The sequence below is a fragment of the Saimiri boliviensis genome, chromosome 5 (genome assembly GCF_048565385.1).
Source record: "Saimiri boliviensis isolate mSaiBol1 chromosome 5, mSaiBol1.pri, whole genome shotgun sequence".
NCBI lineage: Eukaryota > Metazoa > Chordata > Mammalia > Primates > Cebidae > Saimiri > Saimiri boliviensis.
The window spans coordinates 8578054-8605085 of record NC_133453.1 but is presented as its reverse complement, the minus strand read 5'-3'; the positions used below and the strand labels follow the sequence as shown (position 1 = coordinate 8605085).

At 47.6% G+C, this 27032-nt stretch overlaps 1 protein-coding gene across 1 annotated transcript in view; it reads right to left on the bottom strand.

Moving 5' to 3' along the window:
- NGEF (neuronal guanine nucleotide exchange factor) overlaps positions 1-26735 on the bottom strand; it is a 130844-nt gene extending 104109 nt beyond the window's left edge. Inside the window, exon 1 of the mRNA XM_003936728.4 lies at positions 26545-26735. The gene's annotated coding sequence lies outside the window, so the exon portion shown is untranslated. The remainder of the gene's footprint in view (positions 1-26544) is intronic.
- Between the last annotated feature and the right edge of the window lie 297 nt (positions 26736-27032).

Genomic DNA, 27032 nt, shown 5'->3' with positions numbered 1-27032 from the left:
ATTAAATACTTCATTTGAGAGAAAAAAAAATGACTAGCACAGAACCTTAAATACAAAAATGAGTCTATTCTAAAAACTAAAGGAGACAGGGAAGTTGTGGGATCTGGACAGCAAAACTCCAAGACCCCTGCTATGCAGCAGAGAAGTGAGTCCGGACAGAGGGAAGTTAGTAGCCATGATGGGGAAACGTAAAGCTGTTTTAGGTGTATACTTTCAAAAACTGGGGTTTCCCAAAGAATCAGATTCGAAGTAAGGATTAACAGTTAAATGAGATGTTTTAATTTCTTTATCAAAATGTTTTCAGAGTGATTTACTTAATAAAATTGAGGCAATTTCATAATCATTAGAAAATCTTAATACAATATAACACATTTATAGGTCACTTGACAAAGTCAAATACCAATCCCCAGCAAAAAACCTTTAAAGATAAGACTAGAAGGAAAATTCACCGTGGTACAGAAGAGACTGCGTGCATTTCAACATGGTAATGGTTAAAAATCAGAGGTGTTCCCAATAAGAGTATGGTTCTTGCTCTCATCATTATTAACATGTTCCCAGAGGTTTGGGGCAGCATAATGAGACATAAAACAAATAAGTTATCAGAAAGAAATGTAAATAATTTGTAGATGACATGACTTGTGTACCTAGAAAACCCCAAAGAACCAACTGAAACTACTAGAACTACAAATAATTCAGCCCACATCCTGAATAAGATAGACTCATTGCATGTCAACAAAAACAAGTTAGAAAGTGGAGAGATTCCAAGTATAGTATTGTAGTAACAAAGCCAGAACACGCAGGATAATCGTGTTAATAAATACAAACAACCTATATAAAGGAAAAACTTGAGAGATGAAAGGAAGCTTGCATGTTTAGAGAAGCCTGGGTTTTTCTTGGATGAGAAATCGAAATATTAAAAATATATCAGTTAATAGTTAATACAAAGCCGGGCGCGGTGGCTCAAGCCTGTAATCCCAGCACTTTGGGAGGCCGAGGCGGGTGGATCACGAGGTCGAGAGATCGAGACCATCCTGGTCAACATGGTGAAACCCCGTCTCTACTAAAAATACAAAAAATTAGCTGGGCATGGTGGCACGTGCCTGTAATCTCAGCTACTCAGGAGGCTGAGGCAGGAGAATTGCCTGAACCCAGGAGGCGGAGGTTGCGGTGAGCCGAGATCATGCCATTGCACTCCAGCCTGGGTAACAAGAGCGAAACTCCGTCTCAAAAAAAAAAAAAAAAAAATAGTTAATACAAGTTAATATTTATAGTTTTAGTGCAATTCCAGTGAAAAAACTGATCAGACTGTTTTGATAAAATGATTATGAGATTAATCTGCAGGATAGACAGCCAAGATTAGCTTAAACTTTTTGAGCAATATAGATAATAAAGAGAGACTTCTTCCAAATATCATTAAATGTTACAATAATAAAAGGAATGTGTATTGATACAAAGTAGTTGATCAGTGAAACAGAATGGCCAGCCCAGAAATAAATTCTTATCTCTAAAAATGTTATTTTATAGAAGAGGCACCACAAATACAAAAAAATGGAAGGGCTACTAAACCAGACAAAAGTCACAAGAAAAGAAAATTATACTCCAATATATCTTATTAATATAGAAGAAAATGTCCTCAACAAAATACTAGCAAACTGAAATATATGAAATATATTTCATTTATATATGAAATATATATTGTATATATGTTTCAATGAAATAGATTTCATTTCATATATACAATATATGAAAAGGATTATATACTATGACCAAGTAGAATTTATCCCAGGAATGCAAGGTTGGTTTAACATGCAAAAATCAATTAATGTAATACATCATATGAATGGAACAAGGGACAAAAACATGATCATCTTGTTAGACATATGATATCAAATAGCATTTGACAAAATTCAACAATCCTTCATAATAAAAATATTCAATAAACCAGGTATAGGAGAAAATTTTCTCAAATCTGATGAAGGGCATTTATGAAAACTACACAGCAAACACCATATTTAATTGTGAAAGACTGGATGCTTTCTCAAGATCAGAAAGAAGGTAAGAATACCCACTTTCACCTCTACTATTCAAAATTATAATGGAGATTATAAGTCTCTTAGCCAAGAAATAAAAAGTCATTCAGATTGGAAAGAAAGACATAAAATGATCTCTATTTGCAGATGACATAATCTTGTATATAGAGAATTCTAAGGAATCCAGTAAAAAATAAACAATCAACCCCAGAAAGCTATTGGAAGTAATAAACAAGTTCAGCAAAGTTTCAGAATACAAGTTCAATATACACTAATTAATTGTATTTTTGTATAGTAGGAAGGATCAAACCAGAAATGAAAATGAAAAAAAAAATCTATTTATAATATCATCAAAAAGAATAAAGTACTTAGAAATAAATTTAACAAAAGAAGGGCAACATTTAGATGCTGAAAATTATAAAACATTATTGGAAAAATTAAAGAAGACCTAAATAAATAGAAAGATATCCAATTTTCATGGATCAGAAGAATATTAAGTGGCAATACTCCCCAAATTGATCTTCATTTCCAACAAAACTTGATTAAAATCCCAGGTGGCTTCTTTGCAGAAACTGATAAGCTGATCATAAAATTCACCTGGAAACTCAAGAGACCCATGCCAAAACAATCGAAAAAGAACAGAGTTGGATTCACACTTCCTGATTTCAAAACCTATTACAAAGCAACAGTAATCAAGACAGTGTTGTACTGGCACAGGATATAGGTCAAGAGATGTAGGATATAGGTCAAGTTTCAAGATATAGATCAAGAAAACAGAATTGAGTATCTGTAAATAAACTCATACATTTATGGTCAAATGAATTTTGACAGGTGCTAAGACTATTCAATGGGAAAAGGATAGTCATCTTCAGCAAATGGTGCTGGGACAACTGTGTAGCCACATGCCAAAGAATGAATTTGGATTCCTACGTCACATCATATACAAAGAATAACTCAAAATAGATAAAAACAAACAAACAAATTAACAACAACCACAAAAAAACCTAGTTGTAAGGGCTAAAACCATAAAACTCTTAGAAGAAAACTCAGGGCTAAATCTTCTTGCCATTGGAGTAGGTAATAGTTTCCTAGACATGACACCAACTGCACAGGCAACAAAAGAAAATAAATTGGACGTCATCTAAATTAAAAACTTTTGTGCTTCCAAGTGCACCGTCAAGAAAATTCTTGGCTGGCCATGGTGGCTCACACCTGTAATCTCAGCACTTTGGGAGGCTGAGGTGGACGCATCATTTGAGGTCAGGAGTTCAAGACTAGCCTGGTCAACATGGTGAAACCCTGTCTCTACTGAAAATACAAAAATTGGCTAACAGTGGCAGTGTGCACCTGTAATCCCAGCTACTTGGGAAGCTGAAGTGGGAGGAACACTCGAGCCTGGGAGACTGAGGTTGCAGTGAGCTGAGATCACTCCAGCTTGGGTGAGACTGTCTCAAAAAAAAAAAAAAAAAAAAAAAAAAAAAAAAAGAGAGAGAGAAGAGAAGAGAAAAGGAAAGAAAAACTTTGCAAATCATATACCTGATAAGAATCTTGTATCTAGAGTATATAATTAACTGGTACAACTCAATAATAATAAAAGAAAACAATTAAAATATGGGGCTGGGAACAGTGGCTCACATCTATAATCCCAGCACTTTGGGAGACGAAGCTGAGGTGGAAGGATCACTTGAGCCCAGGAGTTTGAGACTAGCCTAGGCAACATGACAAAACTCCCTATCTACAAAAAATATAAGAATTAGCTGGGGCCGGGTGTGGTGGCTCAAGCCTGTAATCCCAGCACTTTGGGAGGCCGAGGCGGGTGGATCACGAGGTCAAGAGATCGAGACCATCCTGGTCAACATGGTGAAACCCCGTCTCTACTAAAAATACTAAAAATTAGCTGGGCATGGTGGCACGTGCCTGTAATCCCAGCTACTCAGGAGGCTGAGGCAGGAGAATTGCCTGAACCCAGGAGGCGGAGGTTGCGGTGAGCTGAGATCGTGCCATTGCACTCCAGCCTGGGTAACAAGAGCGAAACTCCATCTCAAAAAAATAAAATAAAATAAAATAAAATAAAGAATTAGCTGGAAGTGGTGGCACACACCTGTAGTCCCAGCTATTCAGGAGGCTGAGGTGGGAGGATGACTTGAATCCAGGAGGCAGAGGTTACAGTGAGCCCAGATCATGCCATTGCACTCCAGCCTGGATGATAGAGCGAGACCCTGCTTCAAATATATGTTTACCCATTTACCCATATATGTATATGTATATATACACACACACACAAACACACACACAGAAACACACACACACACACACACACACAGAGGTAAATATAAATATATATTTTTTCAGATCCTTTGCCCATATATATGTGTATATGTATTTTCAGATCATTTGCCCATATATAAAAATTGACATGGCTCCACAAGATATATGAAGGCTAATAAATACATGAAAAGGTGCCTAACATCATTAGCCATCAAAAATGCAAATAAAATCCACAATGAGATACCACTTCACAGCCACCAGGGTGGCTGTTAAAAGAAAGACAGATGATAAGAAGTGCTGGTGAGGATGTGGGGAAATTGGGATCCTCATGCACTGCTGATGGGAATGTAAAATGGTCGGGGCACTTTGGAAAATAGTCTGTTAGTTTCTCAAAAGATTAAACATAGAGTTACCATATGACTCAGCAATTCTCTTAAGCATGCTCTTAAGAGACATGAAAACATACATCCACACCCAAAGTTATACACGTTTATAGGAGCATGAGTCATAACTGGCAAAAAGTGTAAACACCACAAATGTCTGTCAACCAATGAATGGGTAAGTAAAACGTGATCTGTTCATACAGTGAAAGATTATTAAGCTACAGAAAAAGTTTGCATGCACACTACAATATGAAGGAGGCTTGAAGATATTCTGCTAACGAAAGAAGCCAGTCAGGGAGAACCACATATTGTATGATTGCATTTATATGAAATGTCCAGAACAGGAGACTCCACAGAGCCTGAAAGCAGATGAGAGGTTGCCCAGGACTGGTGGGCTGTGGAAGCTGCAGAGTGAGTGACTGCAAATGGGGATGGGATTTCCTTTGGGAGGGTGAGAAAACGTTCTAGAATGGCGCAATTTTGTGAATATACTAAAAACATTGAGTTGTACACCATGAATGAATAGATTGTGTAAAATGTAAATTTATCTCCATGAAATTGACATTAGGCTGGGTGCAGGGGCTCAGTAATCCCGACACTTTGGGAGGCCAAGTTGGGTGGATCACTTGAGCTCAGACGTTCAAGACCAGCCTAGCCAACATGGTAAAACCCTGTCTCAACTAAAAATACAAAGATTAGCTGGATGTGGTGGTGGCTGCCTGTAATCCCAGCTACTTGGGTGGCTGAGGCAGAATTGTTTGAACCTGGGAGGTGGTGGTTGCAGTGAGCTGAGATTGTGCCACTGCACTCCAGCCTGGGTGATGGAGTGAGCCTTTGTCTCAAAAAAAATTTGATACTAAAAAAATAGAGGGTTCTCAATAGAAGTTTTGAACACTGGTTAACAGTTGGGGGAAAATATCAACTTAAGCCTTCATAATAAATTTTCCAATTAAACTCCGATGTGGGGAACATTCCCGTGTGAGACCCCCAAAAGGCGTGAGTCTCACTATACGGTGAGTTTGATCCCAAACACAGTTTCCTACTGGAGGCAGTCGAGCTATCCGGAAAGAGGATCTGAAAGATGAATGATCAGTTTCTAATATCAACCACAATATCGTTTGGGCCTAAAACTATGTGTTGCTGCTAGACCGAGTGACCCCCTGCCAGCAACCGGTTCCTGCTTTTAACCTTTTTATGACTCTTTTTAAGAATAAGCCTTAAACCTTACCTGACTGCCTTGTACCCTAGATAATGGTTTAACTGTCGATATTTGCAAAGCAAATGCCACCATAAGGGATGGCTTTGATTTCTGACTCAGAGACTCCTGAATGGGGAAGTTGAGTTAAGTTGAGTCAGGAGCAGACAAAGGAAAATCTGATTAAAAGATATTCTGATGAGCAAAACCAGAAAACCTTTTCACATCTCAGTTCTAAAACAAGGTCAAACCAGAGATACCTGCAGCCAGGAGGAATAATGTTTGGATGTAAACAAGCTTTGTGAATAATGTTTGGATGTAAACAAGCTTTGTGATTACAGGAAATTCTGTTACTTTTTACAACCACTAATTGCATATCTGACTTCTCTATTGTATAGGCCATGTGAGGCATACATTTGCATTCCTCTTGCTATGACGTAAACCAGAGCCAAGAAAGTGTATTTATTCCTGGCCTTTGAAAAATAAAATTTGCTGTTTAGGCACAGATTATCAGCCCTCCGGATGCCTCACTTTCTCTCTCTCTGTCTTTATTATTTTTCCAGGCCCACTCCCTCTTCCAGGTATTGGGACCCTCTTGCAGGTCGAGAGACCCCGGGCAGACGTGCCTACCCGTCCCGGACAGTCCACGACACTCCAAAGGAATTAAAGCATTAAATATTTTCTTCAAATCACAGAACACTTCGAGAAAGAATATGGTGGTTCCCACAGCTTGCAGCATAGCACCGGGAAAACTGGGTGTTGGTAGCGGGAGTGGAGCCGGCCAGGCCCAGCTTGTCATCCCCATTCGGCCCTTTACTGGCTGAATGCGCTGAGCATGTGGGTTCCCTTGAGACCTCCTGTTCCTCATTGTCTCGCAGGGACGACAAATGTTATCTGTGTCCTGGGACTGATGTGAGGTTGCAAACTTCTGGCACTCAGTGTGCGGGAGCTGTTTTCTTTATGCATTATTATACAAAGCAACACAGAATATACTTTTCCACTACAAATATAATACGTACATATATAATATATGGATATATGTGTACATATACATATATGTATAACTCCACACACATATTTATGTATATAGTATGCATATATGTATAATACATATATCATACATATTATACCTATTGCATGTATTATATATGTATATAATACAACATATACAGATGTTTATATATTATATATATTTGTATACATATTATATATTTATATATGTATTATATATTACATATACAGATAATTATACTATATATGTATACTATATACATATGTATAATATAGAATATAGGTATAATATATACATATGTATAATGTATATATTATATGTGTATATAATACAATATGTTATACATTGAATTATATATATTATACATAGTTGTATACATATCATGTATATTTGTATATGTATTATATAATTATGTATTACATATACATATATAATACATACATATACATATATGTATATGTATTAGATATTATATGTATATGGATTACATATTATACATATATAATATATATACTGTATACATATGTATATGTATAATATATGTATATACGCATATAATATATACAATATAATACATATATGGAGATCTATATATAACTTATGCAACACATCATAAATCTGAAAGAGGACCAAAGAAAGAATAAAAGGGTGTGAGCATAAACTTAAAGGGGATAAGGTTAAGAAATTCGTATTACAAAAATGCTAGTGTGGCTGGTCTCAAGTTTCCCTAAGCTTCCTGGCAGTCAACATGAAAAGGAGCAATGTGTCATGGCTCACTCTACTGCCTTCAGGCATAAAAACTGACCCATTGCAGCCTGGACATGGCAAAACCCCATCTTTACTAAAAATACAAAAATTAGCCAGGTATGGTGGCACACACCTGTAATCCCAGCTACCAGGGAGGCGAAGGCAGGAGAATCACTTGAACCCAGTAGGCAGAGGTTGGAGTGAGCTGAGATTGGGCCACTGCACTCTAGCCTGGGTGACAGTAAGACTGTCTCAAAGCAACAACAACAATAAAAACTGACCAACCGCTGGGAGAATGTGTTAGTGCTAAGGCCGCAGGGATTCCTACCAAGGGCTCTTATGAAAGAGGCAGTGGCTCCGGTGAGTCTCCCATTTGTAAGAGCTTGTTAAATACAGTCTTCCCTCAGGAATCATGGGGGGAATTGCTTTCAAGATGCTGAAATTCGTGAATGTCCAAGTCCCTTATGTGAAATAGTGTAGTATTTGCATAGAACTTACAGAGTATAAACTCATGGCTTGACACGGAAACACAACCAAGCCAAAAGTAATTGTTCAGGGAGATGACACAGTCTGAGGACTTCTCCCTGATCCAGGGAGAATTTTAGAGGAGTTTTGGAAGGAAGGATGGACTGTCCATCTTCACCGTGAAGGCCACGATCAGTGTTTGGTGGAGACTATCTGGCAATCCAGCTCACAGATAAACACATAGAGGTGGCCGAGGAGATTTGAACCTGCTTAAGTGCCTGAAGACTCTAGCTTACGGGCAGATACAGGATAGACCCACAGAACTTCATTCCCTGCTGTCAAGGTCCTGAAATGTTTAGCCTGGAAAATTCCTAGCAGGTGAGAACCAGAGTCTTCCTTCAGCTTCCAACCCACCCCCCCAACACCAGAACGAAACATGAACAGAAATTCTCGCCTTGTGCGACATGACTTCCTAGATAAACTCCTTGTGAAACAGCCACCCTACAGGTAACTGAAGGAGGCAGCTTGCTCTCTGGATATATTTTCTATAAGCCTGGAAAAATGTGGAAGCAGCGGCATGTACCAAACACAACAGCGGTAGTTTTTGATGCACTGGTTAACACTTCTTTTCTCTAGTTTTAATTCACCAGCTTGGCCTGTTGTCTGTTGAGGCCACTTTTAGGGTGAATTTGTAAAACAATTTTGGCCAAGGATAAAAGAAGGCCCAACTTTTTACTCTCTGGAGTAGGGGGCAGGCCATCCCCATGTGATTTCAACCAATTATTACCAGGAGAACAGCAGGGACCCAGGCCAGAGGTGGTGGCGGAGACAAACCCTCCCAGAGAGGAACTGGGCTCAGTGGCAGATGCTCTTCCCCCGCCTCCCAGAGGAAAGCCACGGTGATTGTGTTTCCACATAAGAGCTTTCCAACCAGCTTGTTTGATCTTAACAACAACCTTGGGGGCGGGGTGGGAGTGGGGTGGCTCCTATGGAATCTGAGACTCAGAGACACTCAGTAACTTGCCCAGGATCACACAGCTGGTAAGTGGCTGAGGTGGGATTCAAACCAGGGACTTCCAGGTCCCAGAAGAATGGAAAGGCTGGGTCAGCAGAGGGAGGAGGGGAGACTGTGGAGTGGGGAGCTTGTGCTTAGCAAGCGCAGCTGCCCTAATCAAAGAGCAAAGACCAGGGACAGCGCAGCCAGGCACAGAGCCAGAGGCCAGGACGAGACAGCCCTGGCTCTCTCTGGGGAACTGAGCCCTGGGACTCACCAGCTGGCTCATGCCAGCTGCGGGGCTGCAGTCCGATCAGCAAAGCTCTCTCTCCATGCTGGGTGGAGCCTTCTACACGGGGGGGCCCTGGACAGTTTGGGGGCAGGGGCTCAAGGCAGGGGCAGGTGTCCTGCCCACAGTGGCTGTGGTGGTGGATGGGCGGGTGTCCTGCTTCTTGTGCAGCTCTGTAGGTGATGCGTGGGTCTTCTCTCTTCTGAGGTCTAACACCCCTAGGAAGATGTTCCGTCCCAGCATGTCCTAGCAGGGCTTGAGGCCAGGTCTCCCTGGGAAACTCAACACACCCCAGGAGCCTCTGGTCCTATCTGCAGGGCGATGCTGCATTCCTAGTTCACAGTATGAGGTTCTTTTTTTTTTTTTTTTTTTTTTGAGATGTCGTTACCCAGGCTGGAGTGCAATGGTGCGACCTTGGCTTACTACAACCTCCGCCTCCTGGGTTTAAGCAATTCTGCCTCACCCTCCCTGAGGAGCTAGGACTACAGGTATGCACCACCGCACCCAGCTAATTTTTTTTTAGTATTTTTAGTAGAGATGAAGTTGCACCATGTCGGCCAGGCTGGTCTCAAACTCTTGACCCCAGGTCATCTGCCTGCCTCGGCTTCCCAAAGTGCTGGGATTACAGACGTGAGCCACTGCACCCCGCCTCACAGTATGTGGTTCAATACGGGCTCCTCAGTGGGTGGCTTCTGCCACTCACACAGTGAGCATGGCTGTGGGCCGCACCGTGCTAGGCCTCCGGTCATGAGACACACATGGCCTCCTGGTTTGGAACCCCCGCAGAGCAGGCAGAAGGGAATTTTCTAACATTTCCCGTCTTTCCAAACTGGAGCTTGCCTCTCCTCCAGCCTCTTTTCCTTCTGGAAGCTTCCTGCACCTGAGCAGTGGTAGTGCAGGAATTAAATGAGATTACCGTGCGGGGCATTGCAGACACTCGCATGGCAATCCTCCCAGGCTGATCTCTTGATTATTTGCAGCCAAGTAAATGATCTGCTTTTTAAAAATAGTTTTTACATTTTGGTGTGTAAAGAATCGAAGATTGTAAAATGTCTATAAAGCTCAATATAAAAATTGGGTGTAGGCGGGACACAGTGGCTCACACTTAAAATCTCAGGGCTTTGGGAGGCGGGCAGATCACCTGAGGTCGTGAGTTCAAGACCAGCCTGACCAACATGGAGAAATTCCGTCTCTACTAAAAATACAAAATTAGCCGGGAGTGGTGGCGCTTGCCTGCAATCCCAGCTATTTGGGAGGCTGAGGCAGGAGAATCACTTGAACCCGGGAGGCGGAGGTTGTGGTGAGCCGAGATCGCGCCATTGCACTGCAGCCTGAGCAACAAGAGTGAAACTCTGTCTCAAAACCAAAACCAAAACACAAACAAACAAAAATCAATGGAAAAATTGAATATAGAGTTTAAAAAAAATCGAAGTGTCCATCAGAGCCTTCCCTTAATGAATGACATCTATGCTGCAGTGTGTCGGGGACCGGCAGGTGGAGCTGCTGATTCCTGTCCCCTCTGGGCATGCTGGTGACAGCAGCCACTCTCAGCCAGGTGGGAGAGGAGAGGGGAGGGGAGGGGAGTGGAGGGAAGGGGAGAGGAGGGGAAGGGCACCTATTTTATTAAAGTGAAGCCTAGCAGCCGCCACCACGTGTTACTGTGTCTCTCACATTTCCCTGCCATCAGACAGGGCGTGAGCCAGAGGGAGAGAGCTGGGGCCAAGGACCGCACCTTCTAGGGCGAGCCTCCGCCCTTGGCAAGCTCCCACCTGTGGGCAAGGTCTACTATCCCAGCCAGAGGCGGGAGGGCCAGGGCTGCTGAGCTCCCAGGCCCAGCGCAAAGCAGACGCTACGTAAAAGCGGGTAAAGCCCAGTAGGGATATTTATGTGCGGGAGCCTGCATGCCACACTGGGTCTTTGTTGAATTCTAGTAACTGGGTCATTTGCACGTTGGGGTTGCTGTGAACTCGTCTATAAAGCCACGGTCAGGGAAAGTTGTAAAAAGCTCCGCTGAAAATGGCAAGACCAGTATTCGTGTCTTAGTCTGCCAACGCTGCCATAACAAAGTATGGTAGCCTAGGTGGTGTGAACAACAGAAATGTATTTTCTAACGGTTTGGAACTGTAAGTCCAGGATCAGGTAGCCAGCATGGCCAGGCTCTGGTGAGGGCTCCATCCTGGCTTGCAGAGGCCGCCTTCTCTCCACGTCCTCACAGGGCCTGTCACCCACACTGAGGGCAGTGGTGCCGTCAGAGCTCACTGCAGCCTCCACCACCCGGACTCAAGCGATCTTCCCGCCTCAGCCCCCTGAGTAGCTGGGACTACGGGCATACACCACCACGCTGGGCTAAGCTTTTGTATTTCTTGTAGAGATGGGGTTTTGTCCTGTTGCCAGACTGGTCTTGAACTCTTGGGCTCAAGTGATCCTCTTGCTTCGGCCTCCCAAAGTGCTGGGATTACAGGTGTGAGCCACCATGCCCGGCCTCTTCCTCCTTTTATGAGGGCACTGATCACATCCTGGGGCCCTACCCTCATGACCTGGTCTAAACCTAAATGCCTCCAATACCATCACACGGGGGGTTAGGGCGTCGACAGCTGAATTCTGGGGGGAGACAAACACTTAGACCATAACAACTGGAGAAGGAATGCAGGGGACACTTGGATTTCTGGTTGGAAAAGTCTCCGTTTAACCTGATTTCTCAAAACGGTGCTGGGAACCAGTGTTGAACCAGAGGCAGCCAGCCTACCTTCCTGTTCCCGAGCCCCTTCCCAGGGAACTGGCTTGTCCTCAGCCCCGGAGGGGGCACCCTGAGTGCCGCTTCCCCCAACCCCACTAGCCACAGCTGACCAGAGCAGGGAGGAGCTTTGGCCCAGGAGGAATCAACCCAGAGGCTGGGATGACCCCAGCAGGTTCCCCGCTCTGGAGGTGAGGACTGGGGTGAGATCGCGTGTAGCTGTGGCAGGTCCCTGGTGTGAGACAGACCCCTCACTCAGGCCCAGCAGAGCAGGCCGGAGGCAACTCCTAACATCTCTCATCACCCCAGCATAAGGCCTTTGGCCTCTCCCTTCTGGAAGCTTCTCTCAGGTGTGCAGTGCTAGCAGCATTGAAAGCACCTTTGCATATCCCCCTGTGATCCGGTGAGTCTCCCCACGGGCCTGTAGGTAGCGGGAGGTGACTCAGATCTGGGGAAGGTTTCCTGAGGACGTAAGGTGAGCCGAGGAGTGGGCTGGAGGGACTCAGGCACGTACAGGGTGCTGGGGACTCGGTGAGGGGAAGAGAGGAGAGCGGGGACAGCCAGCAAGAATGGAAGGCAAGAGGGAGGCAGAAGGTGACATGGCCGCAGGGGCCACAGGGCAGAAAGGCCGGGATTTCTGTGCTGGCTTGGGTGAGTGAGTTCGTCAAGAGGGAGATGATTTTTGACAACGAGCCGTAGCCTGGCCAACATGGCAAAATCCCACCTCTACTAAAAATACAAAAATTAGCTAGGTGTCGTGACGTGTGCCTATCATCCCAGCGCTCTGGGAGGCCGAGGTGGGTGGAGCACCTGAGGTCAGGAGTTTGAAACTAGCCTGGCCAACATAGTGAAACCCTGACTCTACTAAAAATACAAAAATCAGCCAGGTGTGGCGGCGTGCTAATTAATCCCTGTAATCCCAGCTACTTGGGAGGCTGAGGCAGGAGAAGCACTTGAACCCGGGAGGCAGAGGTTGCACTGAACGGAGATCGCACCACTGCACTCCAGCCGGGGCAACAGAGCGAGACTCTGTCTCGAAAAAATAATAATTAAATAAAAAAATAAAAGCGAGCAGTAGTGGCAGGGACGCTGGGGGCTGTGGTTTCTCCATCCATCTCTCATCTAAAATAGTCATAAGATTTGCGTGAACCCCAGACCGCCCCGTCCTCCTGCCAGCTGCTTGGGAGTTGAACCCGTGGCTGTGAGGTAATTTTAGGAGGGACATGAGCCAAACATTAAAAAAATCAATAGTTTCAAGCCGGGCGCGGTGGCTCAAGCCTGTAATCCCAGCATTTTGGGAGGCCGAGGCGGGTGGATCACGAGGCCCAGAGATCGAGACCATCCTGGTCAACATGGTGAAACCCCGTCTCTACTAAAAATACAAAAAACTAGCTGGGCGTGGTGGCGCGTGCCTGTAATCCCAGCTACTTAGGAGGCTGAGGCAGGAGAATTGCCTGAGCCCAGGAGGCGGAGGTTGCGGTGAGCCGAGATCGTGCCATTGCACTCCAGCCTGGGTAACGAGCGAAACTCCGTCTCAAATAAATAAAAAAAAAAAAAAAAAAAAAAAAAAAAAATCAATAGTTTCATATTTTATGTATTCTAGAAAAAATCCAATTAGCACATCAAACCTGTGATTTCACAGATATTAAAGCTTAGGATGAAAATAAATGAAGTAAAAATTTAATTTAAAGGCAATCTGCAGAAAATAATAGGACAGGCAGCACATGGACATGTTAAAAACTGTAAATGTGGCCAGCCGCGGTGGCTCATGCCTGTCATCCCAGTGCTTTGGGAGGCAGAGGCAGGAGGATCATTTCAGGCCAGGAGTTTGAGACCAGCCTGGGCAACACAGCAAGACCCCGTCTCTACAAAAAATAAAAAATTAGCTCGGGGTGGTGGTGCATACTTGTAGTCCCAGCTACTTGGAAGGTAAGGCAGGAGAATTCCAGGAGCCCTGGAGGTTGGAATGAGTTATGATCACGCCACTGCACTCCAGCTTGGGCGACAGAGAGAGACCTTGTCACACACACACAAAACGTCGTAAATGTGGAAAGCAATTGATTGACATTTGGGAAACACTAGATTGAAATGACCTGGGTGAAGCAGACACCAGAGCACATGTCTGCTCTGAGCTAAGGCTTTCCTCCTGCATCATGCCAGCCTTGTCCACTGTGAGCAGCGGCAGCAGCATTTGCAAACTCTAAAGAAAGGCAAACTCTTGGGCCATACCTGGAGGCCTGGAGGGTCAAGAGGGAGATGATTTTTGAAAACGCGCCGTAGCCTGGCCAACGTGGCAAAATCCCATCGCTCTGGGCCCAGGCCTCACTGTGACAAGCCCCCGGGGCACTCTGAAGAGTCTGGACCTGTCTCACACTGACCTCGGGGAGTCTGCACACCTCTGGAAAGGGGATAAAGAGTGCGTGTTCGGGTCCCAGGGAGGGTGCACACCTTTCTCCAAACCCCAGGAGGGTCACGAGCCTTGGCTCCCTAAGGTTCCTGCAGTCCCATTTAGCTGACGGGTGATTGCCTGTGCCCAGGAATCCATGTGCGTTCATCGTAAATAACCCAAAGCCTCCTGGGAGGTGGGAAAGCATTCCTGGTGCATGCGAAACAGCTCTGGCGGTATTTGGGGCCTCCCCACCCCGAGGAACCCTCTGGGACCGCCTGGCAGCTGCCCCACATGAAACTGCCCAGCCTCCAGGCCAATGGCCTCTGCTCCCAGACCCACAGCACGCAGCGCTCTTTCTGCCTGATAGTCCTCCTGGCCTGTTTCTGATCCTTCCTGAAATCTCCCTCTCCCTCTCTTGGCTTTTCCCTTCAAACGTCTCCTGACTAGGTTCTGGCGATGGTTTTCGGCTTACATGAACGCTCAGGTGTCTGCCTGGAGCAGCCCTGCCTGCACCTTCCCTTTCCCTCCTTGCTAATATCCTCTACGGCTCTTTCCTGGAGGGTTCAGCCCCATCTGTTGCCGGGCTGTCCTGAGAAGCCAATCCACACACAGACCACCCTGCCCTCCCACCCCCGCGAAGTCCGTGGAGAAGTCTGTTCACGCATCGGCTCCTTTCTCTTCTAGCAAATGTTCACTGAACATCTACCTGCCTGGGGCCAGGACAGATGCTAAAGGCCCAGCCCAGCAGGCCAGATAGTCACAATACAATACAACATAAAAGTGCCAAGCTGAGGCCATCCAGGAAGCCCTCTGAGTCCCAGCCATGGGCATCTTGGATGTTCTCGAACTTGGCACACACCCCAGATGTTCAAATCACATTTCTCTGATATTGGAGTGTGCGCTCCCGGCCCTGGCCTGTTGCTCTAGCTTGGCCCCTGGGTTGCCTTTTTAACCAACGGACCCAACATTTAATGCATGTTGGTGTTTTCTGCCTCCTTGCCTGGGTGAGGGCAGACAGATGTCAGTGATTCACAGTCGCTATGCAAGACAGGCCAGCGAGCTGACTTCTCTGCCACAATCATGCCGTAACTTCTCCAGGACCCCCGCCTCCCACCTTGCCTGCCCCTCGGTCCTTGTACCGAAGTGCTTGAGAAAGCTGGAGGTGGGAAAGAGAACTGTCCAGCAGCCCTTGACCCTGCAGCCCTGTAGGTGCCCACCCTCCTCTCACCCCCTCCCTTCTTCTGGGGACTCCTCCCTCTACTCTGCTTCCCAACGACCCCTCCCACGCTCCCCACTTTCCACCGGGCCTGCACACCTGAGCATGTCACTGGGACAGCCACTGCCTTCCCGTGGCCTCCTCCAGCCCTTCCCCCAGCCCAGGTCACAGCAGCAGCAGCACTTCTGGTCCAGACTCCAGGCTGATCTGGGCTAGGAGCCGCCCTTCATGCCCTGGAATCTGCACTGCCCTCCAGGGCCCGCTCTCGGTCTAGATAGGCCATCGGGGCAGAAAGATAAGGTGACCGCTGGGAACCGCAGAAAACACCCAAACTTGGTTCGTTGTGGAAAAACACATAGTGCGTGATGTCACACCCATGCTCACAACCCTCCTTAAGGTGTTTAGGATGCAGCCCAACGCCTTCCCGGGCCCCTCCCTTCCCTTACCCTTCCTCCTGCTCTCTCTCCACTCACTCCCCATTGCGGAGGATCAGGCTGGGCTTCACCTCAGTTTTCCTTCCTTACCCTGCTGGGGGCCTTTCTTCTGAACAAAGGCCTTTTCCCAGCCCCTCCCCCAATCCTGGAGTCCCTGGTTGAATGAGTTTGAGTGAGCTGCATGCTGGGTGCTGGGCTGTCAGCTTCCACCGTGAATGTGCCCATGGTGCCACTGACAGCTGACTCCAACCCCCAGAGCCCGGACCCTGACTCCGAGTCCCATCCTAGAGGCTCAGCCTTCCCCGTGCCTGCTCCCAGGACTGGGCCAGCTACCGCATGCACCTTTCACGTGGGGTCTCTGTAGCCTGGTCACTTTCTTCCAGCCTTTCCCTGCTTCCTTCCTCCACACAAGTGGATGAGTCCTCTCCAGGCAGAACATGGCCCGTGGGGAAGCAAGATGTTCAGGACTGCTCAGCATGGCAGAGGTGACCAAAACAGGGACCATCTCAGAGCCAGGGCACTTAGACCTCTGACCCACAGATGCAGGCCTTTGTGACAGGTGGCAAGTGGCGCCCCTTCCCATTTGCAACCCTGTCATCCACTCAGGGATCTGGGAAGGACCTGATTAGTGTTTCTCATTTTATTTTATTTTATTTCTGTATTTCTATTGTTTTTGAGATGGAGGTTTACTCGTCACCCAGGCTGGAGTGCAATGGCACGATCTCAGCTCATCACAGCCTCTGCCTCCTAGATTCAAGCAGTTCTCCTGCCTCAGCCTCCCGAGTAGCTGGGTTTACAGGCATGTGCCACCACACCCAGTTAATTGTGTATTTTTAGTAGAGACGGGGTTTCTCCATGTTGGTCAGGCTCCTGGTCTCGAACTCCCGACATCAGGTGATCTGCCCGCCTCAGCCTTCTAAAGTGCTGGGATTACAGGTGTGAGCCACCGCGCCTGGCCTGTCATTTTAAAGAGGGAGAAGCAGAGCCTCCACCAGTACACCTGCTCAGAGTCACACAAATAAGGCACAGCTCGTCACCTGGGTTCCCAAGCCCCTGGCTGCTCATAAAGGCCTCCTCCCTGCCCAGACACATACACATGGCTGATGGAAAGGTCAATTAGCACAGGCTCTATGGAAAACAGTATGAGGATTTCTCAAAGGACTTAAAATAGAGCTACCATCCATTCAAGCAATCCACTCGTGGGTATCTACCCAAAGGAAAATAAATCATTATATCAAAAAGATACCTGCACTTACGTGTTCACCACAGCGCCATTCACAACAACAAACGTGGAATCAACCTGTGTCCCTCCATGGATAACAGGATACAGAAAATGTAGTATATAGACACTGTGGAATACTATGCAGCCATAAAAAGAATGAAATCGTGACTTCTGTAGCAACATGGGTAGAACTGGAAGCCATTATCTTAAGTGAGATAACTCAGAAAGTCAAATACCACACATTCTTCCTTATAAGTGGGAGCTAAATAATCTGTACACATGGACATCAAGTAGAGACTGACAGACATTGAGGACTCCAAAGGGTGGGAGGCTGGGAGGGGGTGAGGAGTGAGAAATTACTTAATGGCTATAATGTACAAAATTTGGGTGATGTTTACACCGAAAGCCCAGACTTTGCCACTGTGCAATATATCCGTGTAACAAAACTGCACTCATACCCCCTGTTTATACCAAAGAAAAAGACTTCCTAGTGGGAATGGCAAGTCACATGCACATGGACCACCTTTCGTTACTTTCGTCGTGACAGACATTACTAATCTATCATGGCACACTTTCCCTTCCAACCTAGACTGGGTCTCATCCTCAATGGATTCTTCAGTCAGCCATTAGCATGGATCAGCACCAACACATGGATGCCCCCAGTGTGCTATTTCTGGGATAATGACTGGTAAGTTCCCAGCCTGAGCAGCTATGGAGCTCTGAGTGCCCCATGGTTACAGCTGGGAGGGCTGGAGCTGGCAGGGCCACTCCTCAGGTGTGTTCCCACAGGGAGAGTACAGTGAGGTTGGAGCAATGCCCTGGGGCTATGTCTACACCCCAAAAACACAGCCCCGAGCACCGGCAGGAAGCAGCCACTCCACCAAACAATTCTGCCCAGATTCTCGGCTGGGAAGGTGAGACTCTCCTGACCCACAGAACCACTCCTTCCAGCGTGGATGCCCACGTGCTTATAGGCTACCTTCTGTGGCAAAAAGTTAAGCATCTTGAGATGGGGAGATTATCCCAGAGTATCCAGGCGGACTCAGGATATACAAGGCTCCTTATAAGAGGAAGGCAGAAGAGTCAGAGAGAGGTTTTAAGATGCTACGCTGTTGGCTTTGAAGATGGAGGAAGAGGCCACAAGCCAAGGAGTGCGGGCAGCCTCTGGAGGCCAGAAAAGGCAGAAAACAAATTCCTTCTCAGAGCTTTCAGAAGGAACCAGCCCTGCCAGCACCATGGGTTTAGCCCAGTGAGAGCCACATTGGGCTTCTTGTCTTCCAGAATTTTAAGATGACACATTTGCGTTGTTTTTTGGTTTTGGTTTTGAGATAGAGTCTTGCACTGTCACTTAGGCTGGAGTGCGGTAGCACGATCTCAGCTCACTGCATCCTCTGCCTCCTGGGTTCAAGTGATTCTCCTGCCTCAACCTTCTGAGTAGATGGAATTACAGGCATCCACTACCACATCTGGCTAATTTTTGTAGTTTTTGTAGAGGCGGGGTTTCACCATGTTGATCAGGCTGGTCTTGAAGTCTTGACCTCAAATGATCTGCCCACATCGGCTTCCCAAAGTACTGGGATGACAGGCATGAGCCACCTCGCCTGGCCTGCATTGTTTTAAGCCACTGTTTGTGGTAATTTGTGACAGCAGCAATTGAAAGCTAACACACTCTTCTTACTGATGGAGCACCAGCTCTATGGGGTTCATCATTATTGGGTTCCCCAAAACTCTTTCCACACCAGCATTTACTAAGCTAGTTTTTGAAAAATTTGAAACATCAGGGTTTTGCTGGAAAAAATGCCTTCACTTCTCAAGAACTATTATTCACTGGAGGGAAATCATCATTGGGTCTAATGTGCAGGTGCCTTCAGGGAGATTTGGGGGTTGTAGAGGCTTCTGGGGTGATGACAGGTAGGCTTGAATGGCATCATCAGAAGAAGGGACTGTCTCCAAGTGAGCCAAGCACAGAGCTGGTGGAGCTGGTTTGGTGAACTGTCCCAGGCAGCCAGTTCTCTTTCTTTTTATTTATTTATTTATTTATTTGAGATGGAGTTTTGCTCTTGTTGCCCAGGCTGGAGGGCAGTGGCATGATCTCAGCTCATCACAACCTCCACCTCCTGCGTTCAAGTGATTCTCCTGCCTCAGCCTCCTGAGTAGCTGGGATTACAGGCATGCACTACCACTCCCAGCTAATTCTGTATTTTAAGTAGACACTGGGTTTCTCCATGTTGGTCAGGCTGGTCTTGAACTCCTGACCTCAGGTGATCCGCCCACCTTGGCCTCCCAAAGTGCTGTGATTGCAGGCGTAAGCCACCATGACCGGCCACCAGTTCTCTTTATATTTGAGGGTTCTTGTGTACACATTCCTGTTTAGTATTCAATCCTCTAACTACGTGCACTGATAAATTTACTGATAAATGCTACTGAAAGTTAACTTTTGTATTGGAAAAAGTGATCTGTTTTCTTTCTCAAGCCATATCAGGATAATAATAGCTAAAATTTCACCAGGGCCAAGAACTATCTATGCACCATCTCATTGAACACTCACGGCGATTCTGTATGATATTTACTGTACTCACGCTATTTCTTTCACTTTTACAAAGGAGGATGTGGAGCATGGTGGGTCAGAGAGGTTAAACACTCATCCAGGGTCACACAGCCAGCAGGTGGTGGAGGCAGGATTCAAACCCAGGCAGCCCAGCTCCACCAAAGTGCTTAGGAGCGTGATTTCTAAACTGTTTCTCACCACCTTTAATTTACAACATGTTGGGCCAGGTGCAGTGGCTCATGCTTGTAATCCCAGCACTTTGGGAGTGGACTGCTTAAGCCCAGGGATTCCAGACCAGCCTGGTCAACATGGCCAAACACCATTTCTACAGAAAATACAAAAATTAGCCAGGAGTGATGGTGCATACCTGTGGGTCTTAGCTCCTTGGGAGGCTGAGATGGGAGGATCTCTTGAGCCTGAGAGGTCAAGGCTGCAATGAGTCATGAACCCACCACTGCACTCCAGCCTGTGCGACAGAGCAAGATCCTGTCTCAAATAAAGAAATAAACAAATAAATACAACTCCAACTTTTAAAGCAAATAGCCTTTCTCAAGAAAACGGTCTTGAAGATTACAGAGAATTTGGAGGGGGAGCAAAGGTAGATAATGGCCCAGCCTAGGTTTCTAGGAAGAACCCCTTGGCTCGCCAGGTAGCCACCGGGTAGCTCTGTGTCTGAGCCCGGCTGGGGCTGGCTGTGGGTCTCCAGTGGGGACAGCTCATGGAGAAGAGCGACGCACACTGATGCCTAGTGAAGGCTGAGAAAGGGAGGAGGACGCACATCAGAAGCTTTTAACCTGGCAGGACCTCAGCACGGTTCCCATGAGAACAGGCTATCTGTGCATGTTACTTAATTTTGGAAATTTCTGTGCTATTTTCCCAATGAATACACAAATCAGCTGTAATAATGTTTTCCCAAACACAGCCTAGATGAGCCTGTTTATTTTAGATTGAACATCCAGACGACTTCATGATGACCTTGAGCTCCATTTCTTACCCTTGGGTTGGAACCCAAGGTGGCCAATGGCGAATGACTTCGCGCTTGATTTGGGACTCGTTCCAAAGAGGCCGGAAAACTGCAGAAAGTTGCAAGTGACCTCTCTGCTCTCTCAGGCGCTAGGAAAAGTTGTCCAGGTGCCAGGTGTCTTTTAAATCATTTTAAAGTCCAAGGCTAATTTCCTAAAAAGGAACTTGGCAGAAAGGAAGGCTTTCCTCCAATGCTCAAGAATCTACCGAGGAATGTTTTTCTCACTCAGATGAGAGCAAAACTGTCTTCCTCTTTGTCCTCACCCTCATGAGGGGATTTATGACTTGAGAGCATCCTGAAAAATAAAGCCCATATTCAAGGGTTCTAAACACTTCAAATACTTGGCAATTTTTCACCCATTGGTGGGATTTAAGGGGAATCTATTTTGGCTCGGCACTGCTGAGTGTATCAGTTGAGAGGAGGAAATGGAGTTTTCTGAATCTGCTTAGGTGGATTGCAGCTGCGGGGGCCTGAAATGACGGCGGAGGGCTTGGGAGAGGAGCAGGGAGTTTTGCCATCTTCTCACGCTGGGCCGAGAGGGAGCACCCAGCAACTGCTTGTTGACGGGCTGCTTGTGGTATTCACCAGGGATTTGGCCTTCCTGGAGTTCACTGTCATGGTAGCCTGCCAGTTGCTCTAACCTGTATTTATGATAGCGCTACACTTCCCGAGTCAGCTCCTTGGGACTGACTCTGGCCACTTTGGGGCGGGACCTCGGAGTCAAGGGCCTTAGGTCCAGCTTGCCCTCCTTATGCCCCGTGCCTGCCCCTGTGATTCCCAAGCTTTTCTCATCCCTTGAAAGGCACTGTCCAAGTTACTCGTCCTTTGGAAAGCCGCTATTTGGAATTATCTGTCGCTGGTAGGAAACACACTCATTAAATGAATGAATTGGCATCTCCATTTCTTTTTAGTTTTTCAAGAGGTATTTCCTTTGCCTTTTATTTTTTTTTTTAAATAACTGTATCAATTTCACCTTTCTTTTTTTTTTTTTTTTTTTTTGAGACAAAGTCTTGCTCTCACCCAGGCTGGAGTGCAGTGGTTCAATCTCAGCTCACTGCAACCTCTGTCTTCCGGGTTCAAAGGATTCTTCTGCCTCAGCCTCATGAGTAGCTGGAATTACAGGCACCTGCCACCACAGCCAGTTAATTTTTATATGTTGAGTAGAGGCAGGAGTTTCGCCATGTTGGCCAGGCTGGTCTCCAATTCCTGACCTCAAGTGATTCACCTGCCTTGGCCTCCCAAATGCTGGGATTATAGGTGTGAGCCACCACCTGCAGCCCATCTTCATCTTTTTTTTTTTGAGACAGAGTCTCACTCTATCGCCAGGCTGGAGTGCAGTGGCGCGATCCCGGCTCACTGCAACTTCCGTTTTGTGGTTTCAAGCAATTTTCCTGCCTCAGCCTCCCGAATAGCTGGGACAATAGGTGCGCACCACCACGCCTGACTAATTTTTTGTACTTTTAGTAGAGACGGGGTTTCATCATGTTGGCCAGATGGTCTTAATCTCTTGACCTTGTGATCCACCCGCCTCGGCCTCCCAAAGTGCTGGGATTACAGGCGTGAGCCACCGCGCCCGGCCCATCTTCATCATTTTCAAGTGTGCAGTTCAGTGATAATAAGCATCTTTACGTCCTCTCTCACTCCTTCATCCCTGCTTCACTTCCTGGCCTCCAGTAACCACCAGTCCACTCTTCGACATCATGAAACACACCTCCCTTCTTTTAGTTCCCACATATGAGTAAGAACACGAGATATTTGCCTTTCTGTGCTTGGTTTATCTCATGTGACATAATGGCCTCCAGTTCTATCCATGTTGCTGCCAAATCTCCTTTTTATTGGTTTATTGATTTTTGGAGATGGGGATCTTGCTGTTTTGCCCAGGCTGGATCCGAACTTGCGATCCTCCTGCCTCAGCCTCTAGAGTAGCTGGGACTCCAGGACGCACCACCGTACCCGGTTCATATATCCACTTTTAAACTCCTGAGCAACTTGGGGCCCGGTGCAGTGGCTCACACTTCTAATACCAGCACTTTGGGAGGCCGAGATGGGAGGATTGCTGGAGCCTAGGAGTTTGGGATGAGCCTGGGCAAGATGATGGGACTCCATCTCTACAGAAAAAAAAAATAAGTTCAACTCCTGGATGACTAGTGGTCAGAGCTTGTAGCTGTGGGAGACACGGTGCTGGTACATGAAGCTCCAGCCCAAAGCAAAGGCAACTGAGGCACAGTCAGCAGGTGCAGGGTGCAGAAGTGAGGGACAAACTTACTATGGGGCATGCAGTGGCTATCCAGCCCCCACTCCAATCTCTGTGGACCTCTGGGGTCCTGGCTTTTTGGGTTGAGCCACCCCCTCCACCTTCCCTCTGCTCCACCTCCCCTCCACTCTACTTGTCCTGTCTCTGTTTATTATTATTATTATTACTGAGATGGAGTCTCGCTCTTGTCACCTAGCCTGTAGTGCAATGGAGTGATCTTGGCTCACTGCAACCTCCACCTCCTGGGTTCAAGCAATTCTCCTGCCTCAGCCTCCCAAATAGCTGGGATCACAGGAGCCCATTACCATGCTAATTTTTGTATTTTTAGAGATGGGGTTTCACTATGTTGACCAGGCTGGTCTTGAACTCCTGACTTCAAGTGATCCATCTGCCTCAGCCTCCCAAAGTGCTGGGATTACAGGCATGAGCCAGTGCATCCGGCCGGCATCTTTCCTGTTCCTGCCTCCACTGAGCCTGCCCCTTTCCTGCAGGGCGGCCTTCCTCTTGCTAAAACCCTGCTGTCCCTTCACCTGGAATGTGCTATCAGTGAACATATGCTATTTAAAGAATTTGTAGCATTCAATTAGAGCAAGTACAAAGAAAACGACTTCCTTATTTTCAAGGTTAGAGAGCCTTGCTTTATAATACATCAAACCATACCCCTCAGTCTTCTCCTGCTCCTGGAAAATCATTAATAAGTGATGGAAGATGGTTGAATGATGCCCAGCACAGAGGCCTCCTCCTCCATGCAGGCCTCACTGATCATCCATTCCTTTGAGGACGCCCACCCTCCTCATTTGAACATGTGATTGTTGTTTTTCCTTATCCACAGGCAAAGTGAGTTGAGGCAGAAAGATTGAGAGATGGCCTTACCCAGGCTTCCAGTTCCTTAATCAACTGCCTGAGCTAGTTTCCCAGAAGCAGCCCCTGAGGGTGCTTCAGCAAACGGCCCCCCTCAGTGCTCAGACCCTGTGTGGTCTTCTAGGGTGCTGGCTTCCAGGACAGCTGCCAAGCACAGGGAGCTCACATGGCAGCGAGTTGCTCGTGGGAGTGCGACTGAAGCCCTCGGCCTCCTGGAGTGGGTCTTCCAGTCTAGAGGCAGAATTCCACCCCCTGGTCTGACCTCTCTCAAGGTGGGGAGAGGTGGCCCCAGGCCAAGGCAAAGAGTTTCTCCTCAGGCCCAGCAGCCTCCAGAAGATGCCATCGTAGTGGCAGAGGGGGGCTTAGGGGTGGGCAGAAGGGGGTTCTGAAAAGAGGTGGCTACTCCAGGCTGAGACGGAACCCCCTGCTCAGCTGGGCCACGGCGCCCTTCAGCCTCAGGGTTCTCTCACAGTTGTTGGGGTGCCAGGGGTGTCATGCTCGTTTCACGGAGTGGGGCTTCTGGCCTGGCCTCAGGGGTGTAGGACCCAGCATTGCTTTGTCTTCTCCACCAGCCTGAGGGCCACCATTGTCCCATCTGTGTCCCCAGGCCCACTTCAAAGCCCCATGCATACCCAGCGTGCAGCAATGATCTATGAAGGAATAAAGGAATTTTTGCCATGGGGTCGTGCTAAGGGGTGACTACAGAGCATCAGAGCTGACGCCTTACCCAGGAGGGAATGGGCCCGTGCAGATGGGGAAGGGATGTCATCTTGGGAGACGGGATGTCTGACCTGGTGCTGGTGGATCGCCAGCTTCTTGGGACAAACAGCAGTTCCTGTGTCCCTGGTAGAGCCAGCAGGCCTAAGTGGTTAGATGTAGTCTCCTCTGAGAGGCTCTGGGTGGCCCCACAACGTCTGGGCTATTTTGTTACTGGTGCAAGATTTGGGTCTCCCACAGGCCAAGGGAAGTTCTTAAAGCAATGAATGAAAAAGAAAAGAAAAGAGAGTTTGCCAGTTGGCCCAGGTTGGAGTGCAGCGGCATGATCATAGTTCACTGCAGTCTTGAACTCCTGGGTTCAAGCGGCCCTCCTGCCTCTGCCTCCTGAGTGGCTGAGATTACAGGCGTGCACCACCATGCTCAGCTCTTCCTAAAGCAACTCATCTTCCCCCGTCTCCAGCCTCATCTGCGTCCCCAGTCCCACTGGGGCAGAAAGCTGTGGAATGATACTCACACTGTCATTGGTATCAACCCCTGGCTTTCCTGTGGGGAGCCCCTCCCTGGGAGGGGTTGCCATGACAATTTGGGCTCCAGAAAGGGCTGGGGGAGGAGAAGGCAGTGGAGGGAGGTGGTCTGTGGTCTCTCTTCATGGACCAGAAAGCTTGGCCGCCAAGGGGACGCTGGCTTCTACTTCCCCAAGCCTAAGCAGTGCCAAGGGGCAGCCTCAGAGATGGGCAAAGGGGAAGCCTAAGTGGCGAGAGAGAGAGAAAGCGAGAGAGAGACAGAGAGAGAGAGAGAGAGAGCGAGGGAGAGGGACAGGGAGGGCAAAGGCACATGGCAAGTGTCCCAACCGGAGCATTCCCACCGAAGCCTTACTGCATTAGGGATTCTCCCAAAACGCAGACCTGCATTGCCAATCAATGGAACTAGCTAAGCTAGCAGAGCTGTCACAGCACAGGAATCTCAAGTCCCACTTCTATGCAGCCAGAGACTGTGTGACTGTCCCAAATTTTAAATCAGGATAGAAAATAATCACCTACCACTTTCACATCCAAGAAAACTGTGTCCCCACACATCTGAGCCGCGCCGAGCTTTGGCTTGAGGCCAGCCAGGTGCACAACTCGGGAAGGTTCTGGGGATGGGGCCTTCTGTCTTTTTGAAAGGGACCCCCGAACAGGAGGGGGCGGTGCTGGGAGGCTAAAACGCAGTGGGCTGTCACTTCACAGCTATGACTTCTGTTTTCCAAGTCACTTCCTGACCCAGAGATCGGAGCCCTGAGCACTAACGTTTACATCTACACTTCTTATCAGGGCTGGCGTCATGGGTGTGGGCCTGTGCAGTCATAGGGCCCCATTCTTAGAAGGTCCCCTGGCTTGCTTTAATGCTCTGCTGTTGTCGTTTTGAAAGTCTTACGATTTTAATAAGGGGCCCTGCATTTTCATGTTGCACAGAGCCCTGCAATGATGCAGCCGTTCCTGTTTGGATCTCATGTGCCCCACAGCCATAATGGCCAGGCCCGGGAAGGAGTCCTTACCCTGATTCCCAGATGGTGACAGTGAGTGCCAGGAGGGCCAGTGCTGAAGCCGAGAACAGGTGGGATCCCTCGGGTGAAATCCAGGGCTGCTGTTTCTCTTGGGGGATGCTCCTCAGTGAACGGACGGGTACGCATCTCCTTGCCTACCTGTCCCAGCAGTAACCTCTGTTCCATCTCTAGTTTTATCTCATTTTATTTATTAAAAAGCCACGAAAACCATTCGCTCACCTGCCAGCAAGGAGCTTGTAAGAATTGGGCTTCCTCAGAGAGCTGTTCCTCTCTTGTCCTCTGTCCTGTCCAGGCACCTGAGAGCAGGCTGGTGTGTCCCCAGCTAAATCCACAGACCCTTCACTCTGTCCCAGAGAGCCCACGGCCAAAAACTTTGTCCTCTCCTGGAAAAGCCTCACTGGGAAGCATTCCTGACCTTCAGACCTGCCTCTGCCCATAGCTGGCCACGAGCCCATAGCGATCACTTCCGACCTGGCTGGGTGTTTACCTTCCTGGGGGTCATGGGCCGAGCCACGGTGACAGCCACACACCTGACACAGAAGTGGTGCAGGAGGGAAGGGCCATCCAAGGGCAAGGCTTGGCATGGCTGGAATAGCCCCCACCTGCCCAGGACAAGGCGATGCTGATCATCACACCAAGAGGGGCCCAGGGCACACCTGGCCCACCAACCCCTGGCATTGGCCAGGCCAGCTGCACAGCCCTCAGAT